This window comes from Cricetulus griseus, chromosome X (genome assembly GCF_003668045.3).
Source record: "Cricetulus griseus strain 17A/GY chromosome X, alternate assembly CriGri-PICRH-1.0, whole genome shotgun sequence".
Lineage (NCBI taxonomy): Eukaryota > Metazoa > Chordata > Mammalia > Rodentia > Cricetidae > Cricetulus > Cricetulus griseus.
The window spans coordinates 87,321,079-87,346,726 of NC_048604.1; the positions used below are offsets into that span (position 1 = coordinate 87,321,079).

The window sequence follows — 25,648 nt, forward strand, 5'->3', positions numbered from 1 at the left end:
GTCACCAACACCCTGAGCTTAAAGGTGTGTGTTACCAACATAATAGATTAGCATCTTTTACAAAACAAGAACTTTACATTGTCAGGCTTTGCTTAAAAATTCTAAATTGAAGCTCTTTAAGTACAAACATTAATAAAATCAAACATTTGAAAACTGGTTTTAAAAAGAAATTTAAATTCCCTTAAGGTCTTTCTGTAATATATAGAAGCATTAACATTTTAAATCTTAACTGAAAAACTTGTTTCTAAGATGGTACCTCTGATTTCCATGTGGTCACCTTTAGTCAAGATGGCGGTTTAAGTATCCTTTTTTTAACTTTAGCAAAATGGCTACCGTCAGTCATGTGACCAGCTACAAAATGGCCGTACCAGGAAATAGAACATTTTAAAACAAGCATACATAAATTACTTGAGCGAATAACATGCGCGGCCTTTTCCCCTGTCAAAGACTGGGAAAGCCATCTGCAATTTTCTCCGCTCCTCTGATGGTAAAAAGGAGTCGGTACCAAATAGTGGGGGTGCTGATGGAAGCACACCTGCTGGCATTTTTGGCAGCCGATATCTATCGGAGTGGTATCGTGCTGCTTCTTTCTCTAGCTCTGCTTCCTTGCTAGAGTCTAAAATCTCAGAGTCTGAGCTGTTCAGCTCCAAGGCCTCCAGTTTCGTTGCAGGGCAGAGGCTAGGTTTTGAGTCCTCATCTCTCCTAAATTTACCGGGGTGTGACCGGTTATTCCCTATTTTCTCTCCCTCCTTCTCTGTCTCTCCCTCATCCAGCTGAGCTGTTCCTTCCAAAACCCCATCTCTTGAGCTTTTAGAGTCATTAGAGCTATCAAGATTTAAAGCTTTAAACTTATTTACAGAATCATCTAACAAATTATTCACTCCCTTGTCAGTAGACATCCCAGGAGGTCCTTTTTTCTTATTTATTGCTGTTTCTCTTAACAAATTATTCACTCCCTTGTCACTAGACATCCCGGGAGGTCCTTTTTTCTTATATTTTATTGTTAGGCGCGCCCCATCTCTCACCACATTCGGTTTCTGATATGTAATTCTGGACTTCTTTAAGATTGCTACAACAGTGAGAAAAGTCAAAATAGCTCCTAGTAAAAGCATAGAAGCCTCTATATTAACCTCCCACAATAGCAACATTCCCAAGCCAAAGTCCAGAAAAAACATACCTCTCCGAATTTACCACCCTGCAGTTCTGAATCCGCCTTGTAGCCAAGGGGTCTCCGTGATGCCAGAGATGTTCACATGTTCCCGGGTTTCAGCACCATATGTCCCGCGCGCTCTGTATTTCTCGCCAGCAAGAAATCATACGCAGGACACTCGGATCCTTCTGCAGGAAAGCTTTAATGCGTCTTGAGAGGAGAGCATAAGCTTACCAGAGCGGAGACACTGAGCCAAGAATCCCGTCCCCTAATAAAGGCTGGCAGCCGCCGCCTGGGACGTGTCACCCTATGATTGGCTGCAGCTCATCCGGCCATATGACGCCACGGAATAGGCAGAGATCAAGGAATGGAAAATTACCCAGCGCCTGCGCAATAATCTTGTTTACATTCGGTGCCTGTCGGATGCAGGCGCCATCTTGTAATGGAGAATGCAGGGACGGCTCCCTACATATAACTAAAGGCAAATGAGCTGAGCAAGACTCCAGAAGTCCTGGTTCATTGCTGGTCACAATTGAATTAGTGTGAGCTGAGTTTCATTGTTACCTCACTCTGATTGTTTTTTTTCCTTGCCTGCTGTAAATTGCCACAAATTTCTATCAGTCACATTTCTCTTTACATCAAAAAGTGCTGCTATGAATTTGAAAGAAAATACATTATATTGTTGTCCCCAGATTCTGAACTCCCAAATCACCAAGAGACCCCTTCCCATGCAAAAGCAAAGAGTGTTTCATTGTTTAATGAGTTAACTGTTTTTAACTCTGGCCCTTTGTCCATTCATCATGGCAGATGGCAGGAGAAGGACCCAGGGGAACCACAAGGCAGGGAACTTATTGGGCAGCATAAGGGGAGTGTCTAGGGATATGCAACAGTCTCAGGATTGGTGCAGTTCCAGGCTTGGATACCTGTTCTGTATTATTGTTCAACTAGTTGTTATGGCCTACAGGCCCTCCTAGGGCAGTTGCTATGCTCTGCATGTCACTGTTGTGCCGCTTGTACCATAAAGCATATTCAGAGCCATAAATCACATTCAGAGTCCCACCAGCTAACTTCTGATTGGTTCCTTGCAATGAGGAGTCTATCTGACCTCACAGTGACTAGAGCTGGCCCAGCAAGGACAGACATGTGCTGAGTCAGAGACTACATGTCTTTTCTGCAGCCTGTAATAGTTGCTAAAGCAGTGGGATGGTCCCTTCAATATATTACAATAATTATTAATAAAAAGAGGGTCATGGTTTGAAAGTGAAAGAGAAAGGATATATATGTATATAAAAAAGAAAAGTGTTTGTGTTGCTTTTTTTGTGTGTTTTTGAGACAATGTTTCTCTGTGGCTTTGGAGGCTGACCTGGAACTAGCTCTTGTAGACCATGCTGGTCTCGAACTCACAGAGATCCACCTGCCTCTGCCTTCCAAGAGCTGTGATTAAAGGCTTGCACCACCAACGCCCATCGTGTTGCTTTATTTTTATGTAACAAAATAAGGATATACTTTCAATTAAAGAGATTAAGTATCCTTAAGTGTATATTTTCAAATCAAAAGAGTAGCTTTCACTTACCATATAAGGGATATTTAAAAAAAATATTTAATTAATATAGTTTAAGAAAATCTGCCTGTTTTTTCTCTATTGATTGGGAAACTAAATCAGTGGTAATAGATTTAGAAGTTTGAGGTGACTCAGTCACATCACAAGGACACTTGCTCAACTATGTTCATAACAGCTTTATTCATAATAGCCAGAATCTGGAAACAAACTAGAGACCCATCAACTGAAGAATGGATAAAGAAAATGTGGTATGTTTACATTATTCAGCTATTAAAAACAATGACATCATGAAATTTGAAGGCAAATGGATAGAAGCAGAAAAAAAATCATACTGAATGAGGCAACTCTGATCAAGAAAGACAAGAGTGGAGTGTATTCACTTATAAGTGGATATTAACTGTAAAGGATGATCGTGCTACAATACATGAACCCAGAGAGATTAGATTGGTGAATACTGAAATTGTCATCAGAGAGCCTTCATCTAGCAACTGATCAAAATCAATGCAGAAGCCTCTCCGCCCACCTGTCCCATACCAAGCCCCATTCACCCCAATCTCTCTGGGCCTGTGCCTGCTTGGAGTAGACCCGACAGACCAGGGAGGAGCTCCCTGAGTCCGGAAACAACTAACTCTTCTTTCCTGCTCCACCGACCTGTCCCACACCAAGGTGAGTGACCCTCTGTACTTGCCCAACTCCTGTCCAAAGCCCCATTCCCCCAGATCTCTCTGGGCCTGCTCCTGCTTGGAGTATACCGGCCCAACCAGGGAGGAGTTCTCTGAGTCTGGAAGCATCTCACTCTTCCATCCTGCGCCACCGACTTGACCCATAACAAGACCCACCCAGCAAGGGAGGAGCTCCCGGAGTCTGGAAACAACTCATTCTTCCTTCTCGATCCTCCGATCTGTCCCACACCGAATTCACAAGAGGAGACAGAGAGACCCCACCTGCACCCACTGGAAGAAGATATGGGAAGAAGAGAGACTCAGAACTCACTCAACAACAGAAAGAACAATATGACTCCACCAGAATCTAGGTTCTCCAACCAGCAAGATCTGAAAAGCTTGACACAAAAGATGAAGAAGAGATGGAACTCAAAAATTATCTGGGGAATATGATAGAGACATTTAAAGACAAAACAAGAAAATCCCTTAAAGAAATAGAAGAAAAAGCAAGCAAAAAATTACACGAAATGGAGGAAAAGACAAACCAAAAAATTCAAGAAATAAAAAAAAAATCTCTTAAAAAATCAAAAGAAAGCAAAGAAAAAATAACCAAACAAGTGAAGGAAGCTCTTGAAACAGTTCAAAGCATGAAAGCTGAAATAGACACAATAAGAAAACACAGAATGAGGCGATGCTGGAAATGGAAAGACTGGATAAACGATCAGGAACTAAAGATGTGAGTATGACTAATAAAATTCAAGAGATGGAAGAGATAATCTCAGTTGGTGAAGAGTCAATAGAGGATATACATTCATCAACCAAAGAAAACCTCAAGTCCAACAAATCCCTAACACAAAATATCCAGGAAATATGGAACACCATGAAAAGACCAAACCTAAGAATAATAGGTATAGAAGAAGGTGAAGAAACATTGCTCAAATGTACAGAAAACATATTCAACAAAATCATATAAAAAAACTTCCCCAACCTACGGAAGGATATGCCTATGAATGTACAAGAAGCTTACAGGACACCAAACAGACTGGACCACAAAAAGAAGTCCCCGCCCCCGACACATAATAATCAAAACACCAAATCTACAGAATAAAGAGAAAATATTAAGAGAAGGAAAGCAAAAAGGCCAAGTAACATATAAAGGTAAACCTATCAGATTCACACCCTACTTCTCAATGGAAACTTTGAAAGCCAGAAAGTCTTGGATAGATATCCTACAAGCCCTAAGGGAGCATGTCAACCCAGACTACTGTACCCAGCAAAATCTTCTATCACTATAGATGGACAAAACAAGATATTCCATGACAAAAACATACTTAAACATTATATATCCACAAATCCAGCACTACAGAGGGTTCTGGAAGGAAAACTCCAAACCAAAGAACATAACTACACTCACAAAAACATAGGAAATAGGTAATCCAATTTTACCAAACACGAAAAGAAACAGGAGGGCGAAATACAATGTCACCACCAACAATAAATCCAAAACAAACAAGAAACGACAATCAATGGTCATTATTATCCCTAAATGTCAATGGTCTTAACTTACCCATAAAAGAATATAGGCTAACAGAATGGATACGAAGGCAGAATCCATCCTTCTGCTGTTTACAAGAAGCACACCTCAACTTCAAAGACAGGCGTTACCTCAGAGTAAAAGGTTGGGAAAAGATTTTCACATCAAATGGGCCCAAGAAACAAGCTGGTGTAGCAATCCTAATATCCAACAAATTAGACTTCAAACTAAAATCAATCAAAAGAGATGAAGAAGGGCATTTCATACTCATCACAGGAAAAGTCCATCAAGATGGGGTCTCAATCCTGAACATCTATGCCCCAAATACTAAGGCAGCCATGTTTGTAAAAGAAACATTGCTAAAGCAAAACCACAGATAAAACCACACACACTTATAGTAGGAGACTTCAACACCCCCCTTTCACCACTAGACAGGACCAGCAGACAGAGACTTAACAAAGAAACAAAGAATCTAACAGAAGTTATGACCCAACTGGGTTTAACAGATATCTATAGAACATTCCATCCAAAGACAAAAGAATATACCTTTTTCTCAGCACCACATGGAACCTTCTCTAAAACTGATCACATAGTTGGAAGAAAAGCAAACATCCACAGTTAGAAAAGAATTGAAATAATGCCCTGTATCTTATCAGATCACCATGCTTTAAAGCTAGAATTCAACAGCAATACAAATTGCAGAAAATGAACATATTCGTGGAAATTGAATAACACTCAATTGCACCATTACTGGGTTGAGGAAGAGATAAAAAAAAGAAATTAAAGACTTCCTAGAATTTAATGAGGATATAGACACAGCATACCCAAACTTATGGGACACTGTGAAAGCAGTGCTAAGAGGAAAGTTCATAGCACTAAGTGTCCACATGAAGAAACTTGAGAAAGGTCACACTAGAGAATTGACAGAACAACTGAAAGCTTTAGAGCAAAAAGAATCAAACTCACCTAGGAGGAGCAGTCGACAAGAAATAATCAAACTGAGGGCTGAAATCAAGAAAGTAGAAACTAGGAAAACATTACAAAGAATCAATGAAACAAAGAGTTGGATCTTTGAGAAGGTAAGCAAGATAGACAAACCTCTATCCAAACTAACCAAAAGGCAGAGAGCATACAAATTAACAAAATCAGAAATGGAAAGGGGGATATAACAACCGACACTGAGGAAATCCAGAGAATCTTCAGGTCATACTTTGAAAACCTGTACTCCACAAAATTCGGAAATCTAAAGGAAATGGGCAGTTTTCTGAATAGATATCACTTACCAAAATTAAACCAATAACAGATAATCAGTTTAAATCGATCTATAACCCCTAATGAATTAGAAGCAGTCGTCAAAAGCCTCCCAACCAAAAAAAGCTCAGGGCCAGATGGCTTCACTGCAGAATTTTACCATAAATTCAAACAAGAGCTAATACCAGTACTCCTCAAAATGTTCCGCACAATAGAAGCAGATGGGATATTGCCAAACTTTTATTGCAAGGCTACAATCACTTTGATACCAAAGTCACAAAATGATACAACTAAGAAAGAGAAATACAGACCAATATCACTCATGAACATCGATAAAAAATAGTCAATAAAATATTGGCGAATGAAATCAAAGAACACATCACAAAAATCATCCAACATGATCAAGTAAGCTTCATCCCAGGGATGCAAGGATGCAAGGACAAAAATCCATCAATGCAATCCACCATATAAACAAACTGAAAAAGAATAACCACATGATCATCTCACTAGATGGTGAAAAAGCCTTTGACAAAATCCAACATACTTTCATGATAAAGATCTTGGAAAGAACAGGAATAAAAGGAACATATATAAACATGATAAATGCAATATACACCAAACCAATAGCCAACATCAAACTAAATGTAGAGAAACTCAAAGCGATTCCTCTAAAATCAGGAACAAGCAAGGCTGTCCACTCTCTCCATATCTCTTCAATATTGTACTTGAAATTCTAGCTACAGCAATAAGACAAGAAAAGGGATAAAAATTGGAAATGAAGAAGTCAAAGTGTCACTATTTGCATATGATATGGTAGTCTACATAAGTGACCCGAAACACTCTGCCAGGGAACTCCTACAGCAGATAAACACCTTCAGCAAGATAGCAGGATACAAAATTAACTCAAAAAAAATCAGTAGCCCTACTATATACAGATGATAAATCCAATGAGAAAGAAATCAGGGAAACATCACCTTTCACAATATCCACAAGCAACATAAAATATCTTGGGGTAACACACACCAAAAAAGTGAAAGACGTGTACTGTAAGAACTTTGAGACTTTAAAGAAAGAAATTAAAGAAGATACCAGAAAATGGAAAGCTCTCCCATGCTCTTGGATAGGTAGAATCAACATAGTAAAATTTGTAATCTTACCAAAAGTAATCTACATAGTCAACGCAATCCCCATCAAAATCCCAACACAATTTTTCACAGACCTTGAAAGACTATTACTCGAATTTATATGGAAAAATATAAAATCCAGGATAGCCAAAACAACTCTGTACAATAAAGAATCTTCTGGAGGCATCACCATCCCTGACTTCAAGCTGCATTATAGAGCCTTAGTTTTGAAAACAGCTTGGTATTTGCACAAAAATAGAGAGTTAAACCAATGGAACTGAATTGAAAACCATGATATTTACCCAACACACCTACAAACACCTTATTTTTGACAAAGATGCTAAATCTATACAATGGAAAAAAGATAGCATCTTCAACAAATGGTGCTGGCACAATTGGATTCAGACATGCAGAAGATTGCAGATAGATCCATACCTGTCACCATGCACAAAACTTAAGTGCAAATGGATCAAAAATCTCAACATAAATCCAGCCACACTGAATCTTCTAGAAGAGAAAGTGTGAGGTACCCTTGAACGAATTGGCACAGGAGACTGCTTCCTGAACATTACACCAGTAGCACAAACATTGAGGTCTGCAATTAATAAATGGGACCTCCTGAATGTGAGAAGCTTCCGCAAGGCAAAGGACACAGTCAGTAAGACAAAACGACTGCCCACAAAATGGGAAAAGATCTTCACTGACCCCACATCTGACAGAGGGCTGATTTCTAAAATATCCTAGGATCTCAAGAAGCTAGCCACCAAAACACCAAACAATGAAAGTAAAAAGTGGTGTGCAGAACTAAATAGAGAATTTTCAACACAGGAAAATGAAATGACTGAAAGACACTTAAGAAAGTGCTCAAAATCCTTGGCCATCAGAGAAATGCAACTCAAAACAATTCTGAGATACCACCATCACACCTGTCAGAATGAAATCAAAACTACCAATGACAGTCTATGCTGGAGAGGATGTAGAGAAAAGGGAACACTCCTCCATTGCTGGTGGGAGTGTGAACTTGTAAGATCACTCTGGAAATCAGTATGGCGGTTGCTCAGAAAAATGGGAATCAGTCTACCTCAAGATCCAGCAATTCCTCTCTTGTGTATATATTGCACATTCATACAACAAGGACATATGTTCAACCATGTTCATAGCAGCATTGTTTGTAATAGCCAGAACCTGGAAGCAACCTAAATGCCCCTCAACTGAAGAATGGATAGAGAAAATGTGGTACATTTATACAATGGATTACTACTCAGCAGAAAAAAAACAATGGAATGTTGAAATTCGCAGGCAAATGGATGGAACTAGAAGAAACCATCCTGAGTGAGGTAAACCAGTCACAAAAAGACAAACAAGGTATGTACTCACTCATATAAGAATTTTAGATATAGAGCAAATGATCATCAGCCTATAATCCTCTTCACCAAAGAAATTAGGAAACATGAATTACTCTAAGGGATAAAGGAATTGACCCCAGGAATGGGAAGAGGCAGAGTCTCCTGTGCTAATTGGGAGCATGAGGGTAGGGCAGAGGGATCTGTCAGATTCAGAGTAGGAGAGGAGGAGTGGAGGAGAGGAAATGGAGGAGCAGAAATATTAAGTTGGGGGATGAATAGAAGAGAGAGCAAGATGAGAGATAACATAGTAGAGGGAACCATTATAGGTCCAAGGAGAGATGTAGCACTAAGGAGATTTCCAGAGACCTACAAGGATGATACGAACTGACAAGTCAGGCAATGGTGGAGATGATAACCTAAATGCCCTTCCCTAAAATGAGATTGATGACTACCTTTTATGCCATTCTAGAGCCCTCATCCAGTGGCTGATGGAAGCAGAGACAGACATCCAGAGTTATGCTCTGAACTGAACTCTGGAACTTAGTTGAAGACAGGGAGGAATGAAGATCTAAGGAGTTGGTACCAGGTTGGAGAAATCCACAGAAACAGCTGGCCTGAACAAGCGGGAGCACATTGACCCCAGATTCTGTCTGGGGGGAGCAGTTCAGGACTGATCCAGACCCCTGAACATGAGGAGGCCTCTGCACTCCAGCAGGCCCCTTGTAGTGGATTAGTATTTTTCCCTTGTGTAAGAAGGGACTTTGAGAGCCCATCCCATTTGAAGGGATGCACTCTTGCCCTGGACACATGGGGAAGGGCCCAGGCCCAGCCCAGGATGATGTCGTGGATTTGCAGAACACTGGTTGAGGGCCCCAACCTGCCTGGGGAGTAGAGGGTGGATGGGGTGGGGAGTAGGTCTGGGGTTGGGGGAGGAGGGATGGGGGTGAGGGGAGGGAGAGAGTGAAGGGATCGACATGTGAAATAAGCTTGTTCCTAATTTGAACTAACAAAAAAAAAAAATCGATGCAGAAACCCATAGCCAAACATTAGGCTGAGCTCAGGGAATCTCGCTAGAGAGCAGGAGGAAAGATTGTAGGAGCCTGGGGTCAAGGACATCATAAGAAAAATCCACAGAATTGAGTAACTTGTTCTCTTAGGAACTCAGAGTATGAACTGACAACCAGGCAGCCTAAATAGTAATGACCTAGTCCCTCTGCATATGTGACAGTTGTGTATCTTGGTCTCCTTTTGTGACTCCTAATAATGGGAGCAGGGTCTGTCCCTAATGATTTGGCTGGCTCTTGGGAACCTATTGCTCATACTGGGTTTCCTTGTTCACCCTTAATATAAGGGTAGGAGCTTAGTCCTACCTCAACTTGATATGTCATGTTTTGTTGAAACCCATGGGAGGCTGGACCCTTTCTGAGCAGAAACAAAAGAGGAGTGGTTTTGGCAAGGCATAAAGGAGGAGGGGGCAATGGAAGGAGAGGAGAGATGGGGAACTTCATTCAGGAGAATAAATGTAAATAATAATAAAGGAAGTTTGAGGTGAAAAGAATATGTTGACACATGAGATTTGCTGAGAATGAGTTTGTAGATAGTCAAAGATGGGACAACTTGCAAATGCTCATGTGTAAAACACTGAGAATGAGACATGTTTAGATCTAACATTTTAATTGTAACTTTATGATGAAAAAATAAAATGCATACAGAACTAGAAATTATTTAATGCAAACACAAATCAAACAATGATTCAGTTGTCAAAGTCCCAAGTTTGATAAGTCTTCCTTTTTTAGTTTCTCTTTTTAGAAAATGCAAATCTCACAGGAGGTTACAAAGATAGAAATATAATCCTGTCACTTTTTTCTTCACTATGGTATCTTACATAAGTGACATAACCAAAGACACTTATATCATGAATTCAATTCTACTATAGATCTTATTTGGTTTTCATCACTTTATATGAAATATAAGTCTCTCTGTGTGTGATTGCAAGTAAGTGACTTTTATATACACACACAGTACTCAGGTAAACTCTGGGCAGGCATGAGTGTCACCAGTAATCCCAGAACTAAGGTAGAAATAAGAGATTTGTGGGGAAAGCTAGATGATTGAGCATCAATGAGCTCTGGGTTCAACAAGAGACTTAACTTAAAGTGGAATACAATTATGGGAGATATCAGATATGAATGTGAGGTCTCCATACACACATACACATGTGTATATTCACCATCACACATGTACTCACACATACATGCAAACATATATAATACATGCATGTACATTAAAAATAAAAATAAAAGACACAGAACGAATATATGGATAAAACCTAAGTTAATGCAATCTTCAAGAGATGTTTCATTTTTAAAGAGGCACGCAGGCTTAAAGCAAATATAAATGAAAAGAAATTACACACAAGTAGCATTCAAAGAGATTAAGTAAAAGTACATTTCAGACCAAATGCACATTTAAATCTGTAAATGGAAACTAGGTCACAGTAACATGTTAGAGAGCTCTTCATCAAGAAAACACATATGTAAATACCTGTCAGTTCTCAATATCAGAGCATATAAATATAAAAAGCAACACTAAATGATTTGAAATAAAAGATCATAATGTTGAATTTTTAAGACTGCTCAGATCATACAGAAAAAAAACACAATACCACTTTATCCGTAATTTTGTAAATATTCTGCTCATGGTCAGTCTTTTACTTTTTTCTAAGAAATACTATTGGAGAGTTGTTTGTAATTTAAATTTTTTATTTTCATATATTTGGTAAATAGTGAATACCAAATTTATTTGCAAAAATCAGTATCCTTTTTATATGCAAATGACAAATAGTCTGAGAACGAAGTCAGGGAAACAACACCTTTCACAATAAGCACAAATAATGTAAAATGAATCTGGGTATGTCTACCCAAGCAAGTTAAAGACTTGTATGATAAAAACTTCAAGTCATTAAAGAAAGAAATTGAAGAAGATATAAGAAAATGGAAGTAGCTTCCATGCTCATGGATCAAAAAGACTAACATTAAAAATGGTCATCCTACCAAAACCAATCTACATAATCAATGCAATCCTTATCAAAATTCCAACAAAATTTATTCTTAGTTCTTGAAAGGATAGTCTTCGGGTTAATGTGACAACACAAAGAACCCATGATAGCTAAAACAAACTGGATGCCTGCATGTAAAAGAATGCAAACAGATCCATATCTATCACTGCACAAAAATCAAGTCCAAGTAGATCAAAGACCTCAACATAAAACCAGATACAATGAACAAGATAGAAGAGAAAGTTGAGGATAGCCTTTTTTCCTTTTTTAAAATTTAAATTAGAAACAAGCTAGTTTTAAATGTCAATCACAGTTCTCTCTTCCTCATCTCCTCCCCTGCCCCCCACCAACCACTGACCCATCCCCTTTCTACGCCCCAGAGAGGATGAGGCCTTCCATGGGGGATTTCTTTTCAAAGTCTGTCATATCATTTGGAGCAGGGCCTAGGCCCTCCCCCATGTGTCTAGGCTGAGAGAGTATCCTTGTATGTGAAGTGGGCTCCTAAATTCCATTCATATACTGGAGATAAATACTGATCCACTACCAGAGGCCCCACAGATTGCACAGGCCTCCTAACTGATATCCACATTCAGGGAGTCTGGATCAGTCTTATGCTGGTTTCCCAGCTATCAGTCTGGGATCCATGGGCTCTCCCTTGTTCAAGTCAGCTGTTTCTGTGGTTTTCTCCAGCCTGGTCTTGATCCCTTTGCTCATCACTCCTTCCTCTCTGCAACTGGATTCCATGAGTTTGGCTCAGTGTTTAGCTCCATACAAGGGAATAGTCTTGAACTCATTGGCACAGGAGAAGAGTTTCTGAACAATCCACACTTAGCACAGACATTAAAATGTACAATTAATAAATTGGACCTCATGAAACTTAGAAGTCTGGCATAGGATATCATTATTCAAATATTGGCAGTCTACAGAATAGGAAAGAATTTTACCAACTACACATTTGATAGATAAAATGCATATATATATATATATATATATATATATATATATAATAGAAATCAAGAAAATACCACAATAAAAATGGGTTATATATCTAAACAGATAATTCTCAATAGAGGAACCTCAAATGTCTCAAAAACATTTAAACAAGTGTTAAAAATCCTTAGTCATCAGGGAAAAGCAAATCAAAACTGCTTTAAGATTCTATATTAAATATCGGAATGGCTAAAGTTAATAATGCAGGTGATAGGCCATTATGTCAAGGATGATCTATGCAAGAGCAACACACACATATTGTCCTTGGGTGTGCAAACTTTTAGAACCACTCTGCAAATTAGTGTGGTGTTTCATTAGGAAGAAGTGAATTGATCTTCCTCAAAATTCAGCTGTATCACTCTTTGGCATATACCCAAAGGATACTTTATCATAGAGACAGATGGGCAACCATATTAATTCAGCTCTCTTTATAATAGTCAGAAATTGGAAAAAACCATAGATGTTCCTCAGCACAATAATAGATAAAGAAAATGCAGTACAATTACACAAAAGAACATTACTCAGCCATAAAAATAATTAGATCATAAAATTTGGATCAAAATGTTGGAACTGGAAAAATACGCTTTGTGAGGTTACCCTTAACCCAGAAATACAAATTTTGTATGTATTCATTTATATGTGGATACTAGTTGTTAAGTCAGTGATAACCATGCTACAATCCACAAAATAATCATTGAAGGTAGGTACAGAGTTAGGGACTAGAGTGAACAGTTGGATATTTTGGGGTGACCAAGAACTTGACAGGAGATAACCCAGCAAACTAGTGCAAAACCAAATACTACTGGCCTAAAAATAAAATTAAATTGTAGTGATAAAATATCTCATAGATCAGAGCCTTATTCAACCATCATCATGGAAGCTTCCTCCTGCAGAAGACTGGAATAAATATAGAGACCTACAGTCAGACATTACACAGATAATGAGAGACCTTGGAACATTCAACACTAAATGAGATGTCCCTGCCAAATCCCTCTCCTCTGAGCTCAGGAAAACCCAAGAAAGAGGAGGCAGAAGGAATGTAAGAGTCAGAGAAAATTGAGAACACCAAGAAAACAAGGCCCTCTAAATCAATATAAGCAAAGTTCATATGAACTCACAGAGACTGAAGTAGCATGCACAGGGTCTTCAGTGGTGTGCACCAAATCATGTGTTCATATTATGGCTTCTACTTTAGTGTCTTTATGGGATTCCTGAGTTTCTTGAGCTATTTTCTTTTTGTTGGTCTGTCTTGTTTGACATCAATGTAATAGTGTTTGTTTTGGCTTATCTTTAATTTTGTTATACTTTAAAAATGAAAGCATGAGTGTAAACCTAGGCATTAGTGTCAAGGTTATCAATGAAAATGTCATTTATACCAGCTGGGAGGGGGGATATCAGTTTTCTTCAATGTAATGATACTGGGTATGACAATCATTTTAGGGCAGATTTCATATTCAGGAGTAGTTGACCAAAAATAATGGATTCCACAGACTTTTTGTGTGCTTTCATTCACTTAGATTTTTGTTTATTTTTATTTTTAATTTTGGTGATGTATTTTGTCTTCTAGGTTTGGGGCATTTTTTCCACTGGCCATAGCTTTATTCTGATTAATGAAATGCTACATGGATTCACATATGAGTGATAGATTAAAATGAGCAGAGATAACATAGTGTTTAATGTTTTTGATTAGTAGTGATGACACAAAATGATTCATTGTTGGGTACATGAAGCTGTACACTGTGAACAAATACATGGAAGCATATCTTTATTATCAGCCTTGCATTTCAGGCATTTTGTTGCAATTTGCCTTTGGTATTTTTTTAGAAAGAATTAAATTTGTGTGGGTAGGGAGGGGGAGAGGATCTAGTCTAACTTGGAGGAGGAGAAGGAAATGATCAGTGTTTATTTAAAATTAAATGTTTTAGATAATAAAATGAAAAATTGTGTGTGTGCATATTAATGTGTGTGTGTGTGTGTGTGTGTGTGTGTGTGTGTGTGTGGTTGTATAGTCATACATACTAAGACATATGTAAGAATGTCATAGGACAGCTTTGGGGAGTCAGTTCTCTTTCTACTGTGTCTAAAAGATTCCAACTCAGGTCTTTAGCCTGTGTGGCAAGCTCAGCCATCTTACTAGCTGAATTTGGGGTTATTTTTCAACACAGAATCTCAGTCAATATCTTAGGCTTCACTCAGACTTGTAATAATCCTTCTGTATCAGCGTCCAAAGTGCTGGGATTATGGATAAATTAACATGCTGAGATTCTTACAGAACAATTCTTACAAGAGTTTTTTTTTTTCAATTTATCTTTAGTATTTATTTTCATAAAGGGATTTTCTGAACATCCATTTTTATAGTGTTCATTTAATTTAGCTATATAATTGTTAAGGAATGTAAGACAAGTGCTAATTTACATGCCAATATTGCCTACATTTCTTTTGTTTGAACTAGCTTTGTTTCTTCAATGTTCATTAAATTGTCATTAACAAAGTAAGAGTTTTTAGATGAATTCTTCAAAAATAGGAATAGTTGTTTGTAAATGTTTTTAATTATATATTTGTTGATATGTTGTGATGAGCTACTTGATTTTATACATACTGATTTTACCTAGCACATTCTATAACTGAGGTGGAATGCTACAGAATCTTAAAATTGATGGCAGTTATAGCTCTTTTCCATATGGAGACTAATTTTTCACACTACACAACTGAGATCAGTAAAATCTAAGATAACCCTAGCATGTGCCCTAGTTTATCATTCTGAGTTTTTCTTTGCTATGTTTGTTGTCATTGTTGTTCTGTCATTTTGTATGGGATTCTTTTACCTTTTTATTAAAAATGCACATCTCTCTACTTGCTACATTTTTAAAGTCAAGAATTAGAAGACCTATTGTGGTTAAAGTGTGAAAAGTGTTCTCTCACTGATGGTGAGATATTGGTGATTCTAGAAATGTTCAGGAGGTTGGGCTTACCAAGGAAAGTAGAAAACTAAGCTTGGGATTCCATTTCACTACCGCATACCATAGGCTCCAAGCTCAGCTGTCACTCACAGATGTGAGATTTTCTTTGATTTCATTATCTCCTCTGTGGTAAATCACACCATTGGGGAAGTTCAGTAAGGGTGGAGCCTATGGTATGCGGCAGTGAAATCTCAACAACATAGAATGCTGAGTACCTCTAGATTGTGCTAATGCTTTACAAATCCCATTCATGTGCAAGAAATGAATAATTTTTAAAACATTCTGTAGTGCTTTCATAGCATTTATCCTGATTGTTTCTTTGAAAAATTGAGTGATTCAAATAAAGTAGAAATATTTCAGTTTTATTTAGGTAATACAAGGGATAAGATTTTTGAAGAAATTTGTTTTGAGATTGGTTCTAAGTAGTAAACCTAGTCTGGAACTCACTATGATGTTTATGCTTGCCTTTATCTTCCAAAATCTTGAATACCAAGAATCATCATCCATGGTTGCCTCAAATTAGACAAGTCATTGGTTGGCCTTTCTCTTTTACAGAAGATGCCTGGTTCAGGCTCTGTATTTTCCATTACTAGGAGTTCTCGCTAGGGTCATCCTGATAGGTTCCAGGAAGCTGCACTAGGTTTCCACCTTGCCTGCAATATACCACCCAATTCCAGTTATCTCTTTCCTTTCCTTCTCCCACTTGTTCTCCCACCTCTGTTCATATCCCCACTTGCCCTAAGTCCACCTTCAAAATCTATTCTATTTCCCCTTCCCAGAGAGATTCATGTGTTCCCCCTAGAGCCCTCCTTGTTACTTAGCTCCTCTGGGTCTGTGGATTATAATGTGATTGTCTTTTACTTAATAGCTAATATGCACTTATAAATGATTTGTCTTTCTGGTCTGGGTTATCTCACACAGGGTGATATCTTCCTAGTTCCATCCATTTGCCTGGGTGGATATCAACATAAAGGTAGAAGTGAAGTTGTCCGGGGCTACTAGATGGGAAAGACCTTGAAATGGGAAAGTAACACAATATGATTGAAGGAATATACTCACAAATTACTATATACTTGCAAAAATGTCCTTAAAGTTACACAATAATAGCAAAGTTTAAAAATGATTCCCAAACTATGAAGTGCAGATGTGTGTTTCTAATTACTTTTATTTCAATGCCCATTTCTGTATATATTAATGTTCTCACAAAATTTATCTCATCTAAAAGTGATATTGCTTTAGGAACTATATCCTCCAGTTTATCCTTATATATGTAAATTATAAAACTAGTAGCATCATTAAAAATTATCATTACCTTCAGATTAAAATTATCATGTCAGAGAAAATTTCTATTATTTTTACAAATTTCACTATTTTAGAGTCAGTCCTTTTATATATCTGGTATATATCCATCAATATTTGGTATCTAGACTAAAAGAATATCATAATAGAATTGAGTATCTTAACTCACATTTTAGAATACAGGAGAAAAAACCTTGATGTGAATAAATTTGATGAGTATAGTTATAAATGTTGTTTGGCATATATGTGTTAAATAATTGAAAATTTCTTTCATATAACAATGTGTAGTAGCTTCTTCTACTCATTATCAGTCAAAGTAATAAAGTAAGAAACACTCAATAAATTCAATTAATTTTGAGTGAAATTGATAATACAGTGTGATCTAAATATACAATTGCTAGTCTGTTACAATACAAAATAATTAATACATATAACTAATTTTATATCACTTCTACATGTTAAAGAACATGGTCACAAAATCTGCCTGATAGTTTTCATAATATTACAGTTTTATGTCTACTAAAAGAGTTGATATGACTTTATTGTATATTTACAATACTTTTGATTATGTTCAAATGTTACAACTACTGGCACTTTTTCTACAATTCTCATTTCAAACTAAGAAATTAGAGCATAGTTTTATATAATTCAATAATATTTATTGGCTTGTAATAGTAGCTTTCAATTGCCTACTCCATATTTTCATTTAATTATGAAACAATAGCAAGCCACACATCGAATTCAGAGGCACTAAAGCATTGTGTAATTTAACTTATTTAACTTGGTTCATCACTTTTATGAGAACTATCAATACAAAGTTGGTATTTCCAATCCTATATTGTGTTTTGTTTATTGACAATGGTAGCAATGTTACTGCTGTACCAAAACAATTTACTTATGTTCATTATCAACTGTACCCTGTTCTCCTTCTGTGCAATTTCCAATTTCCATCTGTTCTCTACCAAAACTGACAAAATGTTATGAAGAATTAACATGTTATTTTCAAAACTAAGAAACACAATCCACCAGAGAAAGTGTCCAAACCATTTGTGATTTCTAAATTTTTCTATAAGTTCTATATGGAGTCCATATTGAAGCCTGATTTTATGGTTTTTCCATCCAAGTTCTAATATGATATATATATATATATATATATATATATATATATATATATATATATATTTGATGTTTACCAGTAATGCCAAGAGGAAGTATAGTTCCATATTTTATAGTGTTTCTTCTATAGACAAACTCTACCTCCAAAACAATCTTATCCATATCATCTCTCATTTCCTTGGTACTCATTATCCCTCCTAGATTATTAAATTCTCAGTTCAGAAGTAGAAAATAGTTTTTCCTCTATGGCATAGGCTTCCAATGGAGCTTTCTTTTACGAACTCCTAATATACTTATTAATATATAAACAGTTTTGATCTCTGACCAAAAACATGCACAAGCAGTATAATAATAAAGAAACAACACTGAAGCTACTTCAGATATTCTGTATTTTATAAGCTGTGTACCATTCTTTAATTGTTAAAAAGTATAACTCTGTTATTTTCTGTAAAATATGAAATGACACAAAATTTTTCTTTGAGAAATTCAAGGTAAGTAAAAATAACTTTTTAATTAGTAGTTCAAATACTACATAGTATTCAATCACCAATATTTACCATTCAAATTCATAAAAAATGGCTTTGAAAAAATAAAGTGAAAAGGGAGGAAAATACATGTTTCTTGTGATTTTGTGTGAATAAATGTATCTGGCATCTCCTTTGCCATAAATTCGCATAGAGATCTACATTTTTGTTTATGCTAATGGATAATGTTCCTAGTTGTGTATTCTGAGAATAATTTTTTTCTAAGTGAAACTTAAATTACATAAATTGGAACTCATTCAAAATTGAATTTTTCAATTTAGTTTAATTGGAAGCAGAATCAAGGATTAAAAAATTGAACATGCTGCAAGCAAATGGCACTAAGAAACAAGCTGGAATAGCTATCCTACTATCTAACAAATTAGACTTCAAACTAAATTTAATCAAAAGAGATGAAGAAGGTCATTTCATATTCACCACAGTAAAATCCATCAAGATGAAGTCTGAATTCTCAACATATATGCACCAAATACAAAGGCATGCACATTCGTTAAAGAAACAATACTAAAACCCAAATCACACACTAAACTCCACACACTTATAATGGGAGACTTCAATACCCCACTCGCACCACTAGACCGGACTACTAGACAGAAACTTAACAAAGAAACAAAGGAACTAACAGAAGTTATGAACCAAATGGGTTTAACAGACATCCATAGAACATTCCAGCCAAACACAAAAGAATATTCTTCTCAGCACCACATGGAACCTTCTCAACCATATACAACCATATAATCAGCAATAAAGAAAACCTCAACATATACAAAAATTGGAATAACACCCTGTATCTTATTGGACATCCAAGCTTAAAATTAGACTTCAGCAACAACACAAATTGCATAAGCCTTGCAAACTCATGCTTAACTGCATCACTTCTGGGTCAAGGAAGAAAGAAAGTAATCAAAAACTTCCTAGACTTCAATGAAAATGAAGGCACAACATACCTAAACCTATGGGACACTCTGAAGGGAGTGCTAAGAGGAAAGTTCATAGTACTAAGTGCCCACATGAAGAAAGTAGAGAATAGTCACACTAGAGAATTAACAGAACGTCTGAAAGCTGTAGAACATAAAGAAGCAAATTTACCCAGGAGGAGCAGACATCAGGAAATACTCAAATTGTGAGCTGAAATCAATAAAGTAGAATTAAAGAAACAATACAAAGAATCAATGAGACAAAGAGTTGGTTTTTCCAGAAAATATCAAGATAGACAAACCTTTATCTATCCTAACAAAAAAGCAGAGAGAGAACATAAAAATCAATAAAATCAGAAATGAAAAGGGGGGCATAACAAAAGACACTGGGGAAATCCAGAGAATCATGAGGTCATACTTTGAAAACCTGTACTTGCTCCACAAAATTGGAAAATTTAAAGGAAATGGACAATTTTCTTGATAGATATTACTTACCAAAATTAAAACAAGAACAGATGAGCAATTTAAATAGACCTATAACCTCTAGTTAAATAAAAACAGTCATCAAAAGTCTCCCAACAAAGAAGCCCAGGACCACATGGTTTTAATGCAGAATTCTACAGAAATTCAAAGAAGTGATATTTCCATACTCCTCAAATTGTTCCACACAATAGAAGCAGAAGGATCATTACCAAACACTTTTATGAGGCTACAATTACCTTGGTAGCCAAATCACAAAAAGACACAACTAAGATAGTGAAATACAGATGAATCTCCCTCATGAACAATGATGCAAAAATACTCAATAAAATACTGGCAAATCAAATCCAAGAACACATCAGAGAATTCATACACAATGATCAAGATGGCTTTATCCCAGGGATGCAGGGATGGTCCAACATAAGAAAATCCATCAATTTAATTCACCACATAAGCAACCTGAAAAGGAAAAACCACATGATCCTCTTACTAGATGCTAAAAACACCTTCAACAAAATTACACCCCTTCATCATAAAGGTCTAAGAAAAATGTGGGATAACAGGAACATACCTAAACATAATAAAGGCAATATACAGCAAATGGACAGCCAATATTAAACTAAATGGAGAGAAACTCAATGCAATTACTCCAGAATCAGGAACAAAACAAGGTTGTCCACTCTCACCATATCTCTTCAATATTGTACTTGAAGTTCTAGCTATAACACTAATACAACAAAAGGGGATCAAGGGGATGCAAATTAGAAAGGAAGAAGTCAAACTGTCAGTATTTGCATATATGTATTATAATTTACATAAGTGACCAGAAGAATTCTATCAGGGAGCTCCTACAGCCGATAAACACCTTCAGCAAAGTGGCAGGATACAAGATTAACTCAAAAAAATCTGTCGCCCATATATATATATATATATATATATATATATATATATATATATATATGCATATATATTAAAGGGACTGAGAAACATCACCCTTTACAATAGTCACAAACAACATGAATTATCTTGGGGTAACTCTAACCAAACAGGTGAAAGACCTTTATGACACGAACTTTAAGTCATTAAAGAAATTAAATTAAAGAAGATAACAGAAAATGGAAAAATCTCCCATGCTCTTAGATAGGTAGGATCAATATAATAAAAGTGGCAATCTTACCCAAAGCAATCTATGGATTCAATGCAATTCCTATCAAAATCCCAGCACAATTCTTCACAGTCCTTGAAAGGACAATACTCAACTTTATATGGGAAAACAAGAAACCCTACGATAGCCAAAACAACCCTGTACGATAAAGGAACATCAGGAGGCATCATCATCCCTCACTTAACTGTACTAAAGAGTTACAGTTATGAAAAGAGCTTGATATTGGCACAAAAGTAGTCAGGTAGACCAATGGAATAGAATTGAAATCCCTGATATTAACCCACACACCTATGAACACCTGACTTTTGACAAAGAAGCTAAAACTATACAATGTGAAAAGGAAAGCATCTTCAACAAATGGTACTGGCACAACTGGATGCTGGCATGTAGAAGATTTCAGATAGATCCAAATCTATCTCCGTGCAAATAACTTAAGTCAAAATTGATCAAAGTCCTCAACATAACACCAGCCACACTGTACCTCTTAGAAGGGAAGGTTGGAGGTAGCCTTGAATGAATTGGTTCAGGAGACCATTTTATGAACATGGCACCAGTAGCACAAACACTGAGATGGACAATTAATAAATGGAACCTCCTGAAACTGAGAATCTTCTATAAGGCAAAGGACAAAGTCAGCAAGACAAAACAGCAGCCCACAAAATGGGAAAAGATATTCACCAAAAAAAGATCTTCAAAACAACTCTGAGATACCATCTTACACCTGTCAGAATAGCTAAAATCAAAAACACCAATGACAGTTTATGCTGGAGATGATTTGGAGAAAGAGGAACACTTCTCCATTGCTGGTGGGAGTGCAAACTTATAAAGCCACTTTGGAAAACAGTATGGCAGTTTCTGAGTAAACTAAGAACCAGTCTAACTTAACATCGAGAAATTCCACTCTTGGGCATATACCCAAAGTATGCACATTCATAAATTAAGGACATCTGTTTAGCTATGTTCATAGCAAGACTATTTCTAATAGCCAGGAATTGGAAGCAACCTAGATGCCCCTCAACCAAAGAATGGATACAGAAAATGTGGTATATTTACACAATGGAGTCCTACTCAGCAGAAAAAAAAATATGAAATCTTGAAATTCACAGGCAAATGGATGGAACTGAATGAAACCATCCTGAGGTAGTTAACCAGGTCACAGAAAGACAAACATGGTATGAGCTCACTCATATATGGATTTTAGACATAGAGAAAAGGATTACCAGACTACAAACCTCACTTCCACAAACGCAAGAAAATAAAGAGGACTGAAAGGGAGACATACACCTTCCCCCAGTGAAACAGAAAAGACAAGAGACCCTGAACAAATTAGGAGCATGGGGGGGGGACAGAAGAGGAGGTAGGAGAAAGAGAAGAGGAGAAGAGGAGAGGGGAGGATAACATGAGGGATCAGGAAGATTGAGTAGGGATACGAATAAAGGAGAGCAAGGAAAGAAACAAATAAATAGGGCAAGCCATTATAGGTTTAAAGAGAAATCTGGCACTAGTGATTTGTACAGAGACCCACAAGGATGATCCAGTCTAGGAACCTAAGCAATAGAGAGATGCTACATTAAATGCCCTTCCCCTATAATGAGAATGATGTGTACCCTAAATGCCATCCTAGAGCCTTCATCCAGTAGCTGATGGAAGCAGAAGCAAAGATCCACAGCTAAACACTGAGCCCAACTCCTGGAATCCAATTTCAGGGAGGGAGGAGTGAAAAACAAAGGGGTCAAGACCATGCTGGAAAAAATATGCAGAAACAGCTGACATGAGAAAGTGGTAACTCATGGACCCCAGTCTGACATCTGAGGAACTAACAAAGGACCAAACCAGGCTCCCTGAACAGCTTTCATCCAGTAGTTGATGGAAGCAGAAGCAGGCACCCACAGCTAAGCACTGATCCATACTCCTGGAATCCAGTTGTAGAGCGGGAGGTGGGTTAATCTCGGCAGCTTTTGGTGGAAAGATTTATTGTAACAGAATGGTGTCAGAAGTGGGATGACTCCATGCCCCTAGGTTCCCAGAGAAAGAGGGAAACCTGCTGCCAAAGCCTGCCCTGTCGGGCCGCTGAGAGGCATTGGAGCAGCTTCCATATGCTCGCGCCATCCTGGCACTTCTGGGGTTTAGACTCAGCACTCCCAAGATGATAAAGACAGATCCAGATAAAGAAAAACTTCTAAAGGTTTACACTACATTTAAAAATATATGTCGGCTTGTGAGAGAAAAAATAACAGGAGGAAATAGAGTAGCCGGTTGTGGTGGTGACGGTGGTAGGATTTCCAGAAATAAAGTAATAAAAAAGCCACATAAAGATGGAAAATACACAGAGAATCTGGATACTATATGCCATATTGTTGTCTTTAAATTGTTTGATTGCCGAGGAAAGACTTGTTGCTGCTAAAATACATTTGATTATGAATGCTGCTAAATTCATCCAACTTATACATTTTAATTTATTTGGGCCTAACTCCGGTGGGCAGCTGGTGTAAAGCGCACATGTGGCAGTGGGACTCAGCGGCTTTTGGCAGAAAGATTTATCGTAACAGGAGGGAGGAGTGAAAAACAAAGGGGTTAAGACCATGCTAGAAAAATATGCAGAAACAGCTGACATGAGAAAGTGGTAACTCATGGACCCCAGTCTGACATCTGAGGAACTAACAAAGGACCAAACCAGGCCCCCTAAACAGCTTTCATCCAGTAGCTGATGCAAGCAGAAGCAGGCACCCACAGCTAAGCACTGATCCATACTCCTGGAATCCAGTTGCAGAGAAGGAGGAGGGTTGATCAAACAATCAATGCAGTGCTGGAGAAGCCTACAGAACCAGTTGACCTGACCTAGTGAGAGCACATGGACCCGAATCGTAAATCTGGGGAACCAGCATTGGACTGAACCAAACCTTCTGAATGTGGTAGCCATCCAGGAGGCCTGAGCAGGCTTTGGGACCTCTAACAGTGAAACCAGTATTTATCCCCAGTGCACAAATGGACTTTGGGGGTCCATTCCCTATGGATGGATATTTCAGCCCAGATACACGGAGGAGAGCCTAGGCCCTACCCCAAATGTTGTGACAGACTGTGATGCTACCACATGGAAGGCCTCAGCATCCTTGGAGAGTGCGTAGGGGTGGGTTTTGGGGTTGACAGAGGGCATGGGAGGATGGGAGAGAGAGGGAAGGGAGTATTGATATGTAAAATATGCGAAAATTCTGTGTTAGATAAGTATGCATCAAATGTGTCCTTAGATGTTACCTTCTTAGGAAGACACATTTTGTATTCATTTATAAAATACAAGTGTAAACTTTTGTTTCCAAATAATCATGGTGAACACTCAATTAGATACAACTTGAAATTTGAATGTCATTATAAAGCTCATATGATTATGATCAAAGGAATGATAAAATGGTCAGTTTTTTTTTTTTTGTAGTCACAAAGAAGAGTTACGAGCTAGGCTGTTTATTTTTTCTTGGCAACTATTTTCTTGAAACTGAAGATGATAACCTCAGCTCTCTATCTCTGGATGAAAGAAGAAACTTGTCCAAAAAAAGCAAGGTAAATTTAGGAGTGCTAAGGGAGAAATGTATCTGTATGAATATATTTTGTTATTGTTATTGTCAGTTTGTCAACTTTAATTTTAAAGGTTGATTTACTATTTCGCAGATAGCAACATGGTAGATGTTTGCCATTTGGAAAATATCATATGGTCACTGCCCTTCCTAGAACAATGGAACAAAAAGACACAATATGTTCTACTGCACTTTGAATCCACTCTGAGCAAAGATGAATTTTACAATGGCTGATCTTGATTAGCAATGTAGTAATATGTTGATGATTAACAATATGTCAATATCCTTGCCTTTATGTGAGTAATTTGAAGTACTTTCTCTGTGTTCCTCCAAGATACCCAGAAGTTTCCATTTCTTATAACAATAACCTTATCAATAATGCATACTGAGTTAGCTTTCTTCTTGTCTCCATCCCATAATGGTGTCTATTGCAATTATGTCTCAAGTAAACCACCCTAATTTAACATTGTCCCAATGTTTTACATATACAGTACCAACTTCAACAGTTCAAACATACAAGTCCCTCAAAAGTTCATCTGTAAACATCTTAAACCCCAACCTGGTGGAAATAGAATGTGGACTCTTGGAGGCACAATTAGATTTTGTAGTCTTCATGAATTAGACTAGTTTCATTATCAGTTACTTTTTCCTGAACAAAGGCAAATTATGAAAAAAGTTTATGGATAAGATTCCATAAGAGTGGGGAGGAGTGGAAGGCATGGTGGAAGGAGAAAGAACTTAAAAGATAATGTGTTTTTTCACAAACACAAGAGAGATTGAGAGAGAGAGAGAGAGAGAGAGAGAGAGAGAGAGAGAGAGAGAGAGAGAGAGAGAGAACTGGAAATATGGTGAGTCCATATAATCTCAAAATCCACCACTATTGACATACTTTCTCCATTCAGCAAGTCCACAACTCCTAAACCTCTC

The 25,648-nt window shown here is 37.3% G+C and overlaps 1 pseudogene; it reads left to right on the forward strand.

Annotated features, from left to right (window-relative positions):
* Positions 1-325: 325 nt before the first annotated feature.
* The window catches only part of LOC103162005, a 99,969-nt pseudogene continuing 74,646 nt past the window's right edge, over positions 326-25,648 (forward strand).